Source organism: Arachis hypogaea, chromosome 15, assembly GCF_003086295.3.
Source record: "Arachis hypogaea cultivar Tifrunner chromosome 15, arahy.Tifrunner.gnm2.J5K5, whole genome shotgun sequence".
Taxonomy (NCBI): domain Eukaryota; kingdom Viridiplantae; phylum Streptophyta; class Magnoliopsida; order Fabales; family Fabaceae; genus Arachis; species Arachis hypogaea.
In genome coordinates this window covers 102,221,950-102,231,933 of record NC_092050.1, presented here as the reverse complement: position 1 = coordinate 102,231,933, position 9,984 = coordinate 102,221,950, and positions in this window count along the sequence as shown.

The window sequence follows — 9,984 nt, the reverse complement described above, 5'->3', positions numbered from 1 at the left end:
AAATGCAGAAGCAAGAACAAAGAAGAAGAGAGATCAATTCTCCTTCCCAATTCCCAAACTCCCAAAGCTAGAAAATAAAAATCAGAATTCAAAAGTAAGCTAAAAGTTAAAAAGTGGAAAAGAAGGTCCTCTCTAACTCAAACTGGCTTCTATTTATACACTTCCTATTTTTGGATTTTAGAATTTAGAGTCGGCTTTTTAATTTTGTGAAGATTTGGATTTTATTTCCTTTTGGACTCAAAATTTAGTCATGGTGCACTCCCAGGGCACGTCTCAGTTGGAAAACCAAACTGAGCGCCCAAACTTGTCTTTTGCTTGCCCAATTTGTGCGCCAGCCCCTTGTCCGTGTTGCACTTCACTAGAGCTCAGTTGGAAAATTGAACTGAGCTCTATGTCTTGCCTTTGTGCGTCCAATTGTGCGTGTCCTAGCCCCCTTGGTGTGCTTCCTAGCATGCCAATATTTGGGGAGTGGGGGGAGAATAGCGCTCAGTTGAGAAAACAAACTGAGCTTTCCTTTTGTAGCGCCTTGCTTTGGGCTTCATGCTCCCAAGTTCGATCCTTGGTGGAAGCAATTTGATGCTGATTTCCTTGGAAGAGTGGAGCGCTCCTTCCTTGCCTTTCATGGAGCTCCCAGGTTCGAATCCTTGCCAAGTCATTTTGAGGAGCCAATTTTCCTTATGCCCATCAATATAAGGTAGCGCTCAGTTAGGTAAAACAACTGAGTGCCCTGGCCCCCTTGGAGTAGCGCCTTGTTGTCATCCCTCAGGTGCAAGGTTCAAGTCTTGGGGGATGTATTTTGGCAAATGTTGGCTTATTTTCCTTGCAAGCTTTGTAGCGTGAGGTTCCTTGTTCGAACCTTGGGGAAGGCTTTTTGGCCCATTTTTCATTGTTTTCCTTGCAAGGAGCGTTCCTTACTTCCCTTGGGTCATGAGTTCGAAACTTGGTGGCTTCATTCCTTGGAATTTTGCTTTGAATTTATTCTTGAAGGAACCCGATAAAGCTCACTTAGTGAACTGAGCTTTATGTCCTTGCCTTGCTTTCTTTGATGCTCAGTTCATTAAGTTAACTGAGCTTTGTGCCTTGCTTCCTCTTTTTGTCCTTTGTGAAGCTCGGTTCACTCACCCAACCTAGCTTTCCTTCTTTCTCAATGATACCACGCTTTTTCTTCTCCTTTGGCTACGCTTCTTGTTTCCTTTGGGCACGCTCCTTAGGCCACGCTTTTCTTATTTTTTTCTTTTCTTCACCTACAAGTAATCAAAACAACCAATCAAAGTATCACTAAATTCACAAAGTTTAAAATTCATTTAAAAATCAATTCATTCAAGCTTAAACCTCATGAACTTGTGCCAATTAAAGGGTGGTTGATTGATTCAAATAAACCATGCAATTCCACTCCAAATTACTATCTTACAATGCAAGAAAGTGCATAAAAACTAATGAAACAAGTGAAAAATGCTTGCAAAGCTAGCATATGATGACTTGTCATCACAACACCAAACTTAAATCTTACTTGTCCCCAAGCAAGCATCAAACATAAGAGGGAATGAAATGAAAGAGAGAAGTGTGCATATCCTTATTGAGGATATAGTTGAACTTGGTTCATGGGGTTTTATGCAGACAATGGTGGCTCATTTATTGCTTGCTGTTACATAGGAGATGCTTCCTCAAAGGATCACTAAGTTTGCTACTATAAGGCTTTACTTTTGTTTGTTCCCTTGCTAACTTTTCCTTCTTTGTTTTGCTCAGAGAGCTTATTGTTCTTTGAAGGCTTGGTGGCAAATGTTGCAGCAGCCTTTGGCTTAATTTTGCTCAACATTCCTTCACCACAGACACATGGCTCACCCTTTTCTTCCTAGGATCATTGATGCCCAGCATCTCTTTGGATAACTAAGTGTTTTGTAGCTAGGTTGCTCTTTATTGTGGACTTTTAGTTGGCAATCCCAAATCAGTTGATCTAAGTGGCCAAGTTTTAAAATACTCCTTAGAATTTACTTGTCCAAGCATATCCTAGCACAAAAACACCACAGGCATGTGTCCTCGGGTCCAAGCTATTGGTGCCTAGCCTTATTATTTGTTTTCTTTGCCACTCTTGGCTTTTTCTCTTTCTTTTTCTTTCTGTTTTATTTCATTCTCAAGGGATCTTTAATGATACAAGCATTTATAACAGCAAACTAGTTCCTTCTTCAAAGAACATATCATTATGCAGCATTTATTTTATGAGCCATGCATTAAATCAATAAATACCACCACTAACTTTTATTCTAACTTATGTAACATTGGATCTTTACTTCCTAATTAAAACATTTCTCTTTTATTCAAGTATATGGGAAACAAAACAAAATTCAAGCTAAGTGATGGGCAACAAGCATTATGCAGATCAGTATTCTTGACAAACAATTCCACTTGCAACCAAATGAACACTTTAGTAAGACATACAAGAATTCCCAATTTAAAGTACTTCTTCAACAACAAAGATTAAGTGTAGACACAACCTTTCGGGTTGCTGCTTTTCATTCTTCCTTCTGTTGTATCCCTTTTGGGTCCTACTGCAGATTGTTTCCAAATGTTGGCTTCTTTCTTGCATAATTCTCAAAAGTGGCTTGCTTCTCAAGTCCTTAAGTAGATGGTTAATATGCATGAATTTAAGACGGCTTTCAAAATTATTTTGGTATGGGAACACCAAACTTAATTCCTTGCCAATGCCTCTGATGCAACAGGTTAACCATATGTGAAATCCTTTTATCTTTGCTAAAGGCAATAAAAACTAAAACTAAAAAGTAAACAATTAGTTAATTGGTTTATCTGATTGCTCAGAGCTAGCAGCCATGTATGCAGAAGGTGAGAATGTGCTTTTAAATGAGATTTTGGTGGAACACCAAACTTAGAATCCTTCATTCTCCCTTAATTTATTTTGGTGTGTAACACCAAACTTAGCTCCTTGCAATATAGATAAGTCTAATTAACCCTTTTATTGAAATAGCTATGAAGAGTGAACTACCTCAGGTTGGGTTGCCTCCCAACAAGCGCTTCTTTATTGTCACTAGCTTGACATCTCATCCTTTGATCATGGGGGTTGAAAATCATAGTGCCTCAGCTTTTCTCCTCTTACTGTGAACTTTCTTCCGGTCTCCTCTTTGATGATCTCTAGGTGTTCAAGTGAAAGGATCCGGTTCACAGTATAGCACTCAAATAATTGTAGGGACACCTCCATTGGTTGGGTGTTTAACATCACTTTATCCCCTGGTGAGAAGCCTTCAGTGGGGATATTCTTGTTTCTCCACCCTTTTGGCCTCTTTTTCTTTTCTTTCTCAGAAGATAATTTATGCCTTGGTGGCTCTTTATCTGGGATGTTGAGTTTCTCATCTGGGGGTTTTGGATCTAGTTCCTCCTTGATTTCTTTGGTCTGTTGCACCATTTCTACTTTTTCAAGCATGGATTTAGAGTCTTGGAGTTAACTCATTGACTGTCCTTCAGCTTTGATCTCTGGCTTATCTTCATAAAATCTTCTTCCTGAATGGGCTCATGCAGGTTTTAAAACATGGAATGCTAGGTGCTCATCATGCACTCTCAGCAATAATTCTCCTTTTTCAACATCTATCATGCTCTGCCATAGCTAAAAAGGCTCCCTAGGATGATGGGAGTGTTAGGGTCCTCTTCTATATCTGAGATAAAAGTCAGCAGGAGAAAGAATTTTCCCACTTTTACAACACATTCTCCAACTCCTAGTGCTTGTTAACGGATTTGTCAGCCATTTGGAGAACTATTCGTGTGGACTTCAGCTCAGAAATTTGAAGTTTCCTCATTAAAGACAAAGGCATCAAGTTTATGCTTGCACCGAGGTCACAGAATGACTTCTCAATTGTTATGTTTCCTTTGGTGCAAGGTATGTAAAAACTCCCAGGATCATCTTTCTTCTCTGGCAACTCTCTTTGGAGGATAGCACTACATTCCTTTGTCATCTCAATAATTTGTCCTTCCTTCGGGGATCTTTTCTTTGTGAGTACTTCTTTCATAAATTTGGCATATAATGGCATCTGTTCAAGTGCTTCTAAGAAAGGAATATTGATGCTGAGAGTCTTGAATATATCCAGGAATTTTGAGTATTGCTTATCCTCGTTTTCTCTCCGAAACCTTTGAGGGTATGGAAGTTTGGGGACATATGACTTCACCCCTTCCTTCTTCTCTTGTAGCTGTGGCTCAGGATGTTTTTATCTCTCTTTGAGCTTTTTGCATTCTTGGTCTTTCTATCCTCTTCACTTCTCTCTTCTGTCTCTTCTTGTGGAACTTTTCTGTTGTGTTCTTCCTGATTGATGACTTCCTTCTCCCTAATCTTCTCACTTCCCACTATGATTGCTTTGCACTCCTCCCACTTTGTAGCTTTTCCTTTGTCCTTGGGTGGTCTTGAGTGGCACTAGGGGATGCATTCGATTGCTTCTCACCCATCTCTGTAATTCGTTTAGCCATTTGTTCCATATGCCTCTCAAGATTTCTAATTAAAGCTTCTTGGTTTTTACTTGTTATGGCTTGATCCTTCCATGCTGCTTCCTAATCTTGTCTTGCCATCTCTTGATTTTTCATGAGTTTCTCCATCATTATCTCTAGACTAGAGATTCTTTGGGAGTCTGAATTTGGTTGTGGTTGTGTGAGACGAGATGGTTATTGCTGAAGGTTGTTTGAATTATCTATGGGGATAATTTGTGGGTAGAATGTGGATGTTGAAAAGTTATTCTGGTGGTTTTGTGAGTTGTTATGGGGTTGGTGGTATGTGTTTTTGTGGGTTTTTGAATTGGTTAGTATTATTGGATGAATAGCTTTGTTTGTTTGTGTTGCTGAGGCTGCCAGAGTTGAAGTCCCTTTGTCCTTGATTCTGATGCTCACCCCACCTTGAAATAGAATGAGTCTTCCAGGGTGTCTTGTGTGCATCACCATGAAAGTTTTGTTGGAACGAACTTGGAGTGTTATTCATGTATTGCACCTGCTCAGGGCTTTGTTGCTCATAATTGAATGTCCCAAACTTTCTTCAGATTGCTTCCACCCATGTGAGGTTTGAGATTGGCTTTGTGTATTTACTGCAGCAATTTGCAGTCCATCAATTTTCTTAGCCATCTGCTCAAATTGTTGCTGAATTTGTTGATGCATCACTTTGAAGATGGTATACACACCTTCCAGCTCCAATATACCCCTTCTCTGGGCTGGTTGGCGTTATCTTTGATGAGCAAAGAAGTATTGATTGTTTCCCACCATCTCTATGAGGTTTTGGGCTTCCTCTGCTATCTTTATTAGCTGCAAGGAGCCTCCTGCTGAATGATCTAATGCTTCCTGAGCTTTCTGGGTCAACCCTTCATAGAAGTTTTGGAGTCTATCCACTCACTAAACATTTCTGGGGGACACTTCCTGATTAAGGCTTGTATCTCTCCAGCCATCATACAGCGACTCTCCATCCACTTGAATGAATGTTTGCACCTCTGTTTTCAGCTTGATGACCTCTGAGGTGGTAAACTTGGCTAGGAATTTGTTCACCAATTCATCCAATTGTTGATACTCTCTTTGGGAAAGGTTTCAGCATTGAGTAGATTGCCCCTTAAAGAAAATGGAACAGAAGTAATTTGTAAATGTCAGGATGAACCCATTTGTCTTGACCGTTTCACAAATCCTTAAGAAAATAGACAAATGTTGGTTGGGGTCTTCAAGAGGGCCACCTCTATAAGCACAATTGTTCTGCACCAAGGTGATTAGTTGAGGCTTCAACTCAAAGTCATTTGCTTGAATATTTGGGGTGAGGATGCTGCTCCCATAATGTCTGGGATTGGGGATAGTGTAAGAGCCAACACCCTTCTTGCAGGTTGAGCATTGTTGCTCACTCCCTCTTCACGCACCTCAGCCTCCATGACTTGCAAAAAATCACAAACAAACTAAATGAAACATGAACATTCTAATGCTAGAATGTGGTTAGGGGTAGGTGACACAACGTGTCAAACAGTTAATATGCTTAGTAAAAATAAAGAAAATAAAGAAAAGTGCTTAATCTAGACCACACCTTTCTTAATCATTGTCAATCTAATTCATCCCGGCAACGGCGCCAAAAACTGATTGTGGAAAATAATCCACACAAACTCACTGGCAAGTGTACGCGTCGCATCAAGTAATAATAACTCACATGAGTGAGGTCGATCCCACAGGGATTGAAGGATTGAGCAATTTTAGTTAGGTGATTGATTTAGTCAAGCAAATAAGTGTTGATTTGAGTGATTTGTACTGACAAAGCTAAATTACATAATTATAAAGGGAGAGGGAAGAATTGCAGTAATAAAGAGCAAGAAAGTAAGAAGCTGAATCTTAAAGTGCAAGTAATATAATTAAGACTTAGATAGCAAGAATGTAAATGACTGAAGCTAAAGTGCAAGAAATTAAATGGCTTAATATAAAGATTTGGCCTGGGATTTGCAAATTAAACGCAATTAATAAAAATAGGAGTGATTTAGATACAGCAGATTAAAAGAAGGAAGTATTGCTTAAGAACAAAACGAAAACAAATGTAGTTAAATTGTAATAGAGAATGTAAGTTGAGTTGGGTGGGGAGACTAGAATAAGTTAGATTTTTCTGTCGAAAGTTCTTTGCTTTGATTAGTAGAGCAGCTTGGATCCAAATCAATTCCTTCATTATGCAGTAAAATAAAAGAAAGGAATTCAAGGTGAGATTGAAATAGAATTTCTTCAAACTCTCCACCCAAGATTCCAAACAAAGAGCAGAAAATGCAGAAGCAAGAACAAAGAAGAAGAGAGATCAATTCTCTTCCCAATTCCCAAACTCCCCAAAGCTAGAAAATAAAATTCAGAATTCAAAAGTAAGCTAAAAGTTAAAAGTGGAAAAGAAGGTCCTCTCTAAACTCAAACTGGCTTCTATTATACACTTCCTATTTTTAGATTTTAGAATTAGAGTCGGCTTTTTTTAATTTTGTGAAGAATTGGATTTTATTTCATTTTTGGACTCAAATTTTAGTCATGGTGCACTCCCAGGGCACGGCTCAGTTGGGAAACCAAACTGAGCACCCAAACTTATCTTTTGCTTGCCCAATTTGTGCGCCAGCCCTTGTCCGTGTTGCACTTCATTATAGCTCAGTTGGAAAATTAAACTGAGCTCTATGTCTTGCCTGGTGCGTCCAAATGTGCGTGTCCCAGCCCCCTTGGTATGCTTCCTAGCGGTGCAATGTGTGGGGAGTGGGGGAGAATAGCGCTCAGTTGAGAAACAAACTGATCTTTCCTTTTGTAGCGCCTTGCTTTGGGCTTCATGCTCCCAAGTTCCGATCCTTGGGTGAAGCAATTTGGTGCCTGATTTCCTTGGAAGAGTGGAGCGCTCCTTCCTTGCCTTTCATGGAGCTCCCAGGTTCGAATCCTTGCCAAGTCATTTTGAGGAGCCAATTTTGCTTATGTCTATCAATATAAGATAGCGTTCAGTTAATTAAAACAACTGAGCACCCTTGCCTCCTTGGAGGAGCGCCTTCTTGTTATCCCTCAGGTGCAAGGTGCAAGTCTTGGGGGATGCATTTTGGCAAATTTGGCTTACTTTCCTTGCAAGCTTGGTAGTGTGAGGTTCCTTGTCGAACCTTGGGGAAGGCTTTTTGGCCCATTTTTTCCTTGTTTTCCTTGCAAGGAGCGTTCCTTACTTCCCTTGGGTCAATGAGTTCGAACTTGGTGGCTTCATTCCTTGGAATTTTGCTTTGAATTTATTCTTGAAGGAACCCGATAAGCTCACTTAGTGAACTGAGCTTTATGTCCTTGCCTTGCTTTCTTTGATGCTCAGTTCATTAAGTTAACTGAGCTTTGTGCCTTTGCTTCTCTTTTTGGTCCTTTGTGAAGCTCGGTTCACTTACCCAACCTAGCTTTCCTTATTTCTCAATGATGCCACGCTTTTTCTTCTCCTTTGGCTACGCTTCTTGTTTCCTTTTTGGGCACGCCTCCTTAGGTCCACGCTTTTCTTATTTTTTTTTTCTTTCTTCACCTAACTAGTATCAAAAACAGACAATCAAAGATCACCAAAATTCACAAGGTTTTAAATTCATTTTAAAATATTAATTTATCAAGCTTAAACCTCATGATCTTGTGCCAATTAAAGGGTGGTTGATTGATTCAAATAACCATGGCAATTTCAACTCCAAATTACTATCTTACAATGCAGAAAGTGCATAAAAACTAAATGAAACAAGTGAAAAATACTTGCAAAGCTAGCATATGATGACTTGTCATCAGGAATACACTCTTCATGCCTTAACCAGTGAAACCGGAATCAGAGAATGCTTGGAAATAGCAAGCCCTTCACCTGGACAAACCACGAAAAAAAATATGGAGATGGTGGTTAGGGGCTCCAAGAACAACTCCAGGAGAGAAGGAAATGCAAAAAGAAACTCATTTGGTAGCAATACTACCTGGTAGATTTGGAAGATGAGAAACTTGGAGAATCTTCGAAGCCAAAGTCATTCTCCTCAAGAAGTAGTACCTTTGCAAAAGGTCTGGAACTCTGGAAGCAGTGGCTAACCTCCATTGATGAAGCTCCAAGAACGACTCTCCTATTTAGTTGGGGAATTTCAGTTTTCTCTTGCTTAAGCCCAAAATGGGCCTTTTTATTTTATTGCACCAATAAAATTTGTCTTGTGGAAAAAAAGAGAGAAATGGAGAAGTGGGCCAGAAAGAGAAAAGTTGTGGATTTGCAGGTATAACAGCATTAGAGTGGAATCATTGGTCTCTTGACATCATATGTTGATACTTCTCTGTCCCGTTCCTTTTTTTCTCACTGTCCTTTCTCATTTTCTGTGAATTCTTTCTTCTACTTCAATGCCCTCCTCACCCCATCCTCTTATTTCTCTTCGATATTTCTCTGTAATACACCTATATTCAAATCCTTATGCTCGAGTCATAAGATCAGTGATAATAAGGTGGTTACGACTCCAAGGGGTATTTTTAAATACATAATAGATATTCTAGTAAGATTGAAAGGAGTATTAATCGAGAAGCTTGAAAAGAGTAAAAATAAAATCGTGAAGTCTGTATCACTCAAGTATCGACAACAAAAAATAAAGCGTGAAGTCGAAAGCAATATACAAGCTAAGCATAAAAGAGAAGAGAAGACAGTATATATAAATATAGTATATATATATATATATATATATATATAATATAAGTAAATAGCCACTAGTCGGGACTCGTGAAGTCTAGGCCGGCTAGGGTACAGTATGAAAGTAGTTGACAATAATATCTCCTAATTTCTCCCAAGAAACATATATAGAGCCTCTATAGGCAAGTTCAGAAGAGTTCAATACATAATAAAGCTTTTCAAAATAAAGGTGGAGAGATTCTAAGCAAATATAAAGTAGAGAGTATAAAAATCTTCGCCATCTCTCAGATGAACCACAGCTCACTTCTGAGCACCTGGACCTGTATCTGAAAAACAAGAGATATATACGGAATGAGAACCCCCAACCCATGGGTTTCCAGTACGGTAAAAGTGCCAAATAAATACAATGTATTGTAATAAAAACTCACTAAACATCCTAAACTTCCTTTCACCAAATATTCATCCTATGTTCTCGCTAATCCATAATAGCCAACTGTCATAAGGGAATGCTAAATCTAATTCATATTTCTGATGCTTCCAAACTTTTTAACTCTTCGACAATTCACAATCAAAATTATAAACAAAACCATCCCAGCCATTCTGTCTCAAAAATTCTATATTGTTACCTCATATCCTCACTTGGAGCAAGTGAAATCACTTCGCTGCATCTACCTAGGGAGCTCAAATTATCACTCTCCCTGGAGCAAGTGAAATCACTTCACTGCGTCTACCCAAGGAACTCAAATTATCTAATTCTCACTTGGAGCAAGTGAAATCACTTCACTGCGTCTACCCAGGGAGCTCAATTACCTCATTCAATAATCATCATCTTTTTCAATTACATCATCAACTCATCTAATCAAGAACAGCCCTTA